General features: G+C 25.2%; 1 protein-coding gene across 1 annotated transcript in view; it reads left to right on the top strand.

Annotated features, from left to right (window-relative positions):
- Window positions 1-212, top strand: part of BARX1 (BARX homeobox 1) — a 9,793-nt gene extending 9,581 nt beyond the window's left edge. The window contains exon 4 of the mRNA XM_053688947.1: window positions 1-212. This exon is cut by the window's left edge and continues 289 nt beyond it. The gene's annotated coding sequence lies outside the window, so the exon portion shown is untranslated.
- The last annotated feature ends 244 nt before the right edge of the window (window positions 213-456 follow it).

Below are 456 nucleotides of genomic sequence, written 5' to 3'. Positions count from 1 at the left end.
ACAATTTACTCACCTTAATTATTCTGATTCCCAGAATGTGGATTGTTTTAAAAACAAAAACATGTGGAATTAGGGACATTAAGCTACAAAAATCCTGCAACTTTTCTTAAACCAAAGACGCAGCTTTAAGAAGATGGTTACACAGGGGTTAGTACAATATTTTTTTAATATTTCATTTTCTTTGTATTTAAAACATGTTTTTTTGCCTCCCGTGTAAATATAGAACCACAGAAAATACATTTCTTATTTTGCAATGGTGATTTTTTTTTATTTTTATTTTTTTGTATTTCTACAAAAATGCATTCATGTTGTTTTGTTTTATTTGAAAACAGAAACTGTATTTTATGTATAATAAAAGTATTGTCTTCTTTAATTCCAGCTTGGATTGATGTCTAATTCGATTACATTTGGTTCTTTTTATTTTATTTTTTATTATTATTTGATTTGATTATTTCT

This window comes from Bombina bombina, chromosome 7 (assembly GCF_027579735.1).
Source record: "Bombina bombina isolate aBomBom1 chromosome 7, aBomBom1.pri, whole genome shotgun sequence".
Lineage (NCBI taxonomy): Eukaryota > Metazoa > Chordata > Amphibia > Anura > Bombinatoridae > Bombina > Bombina bombina.
This window is presented reverse-complemented; position numbering and strand designations above follow the sequence as displayed.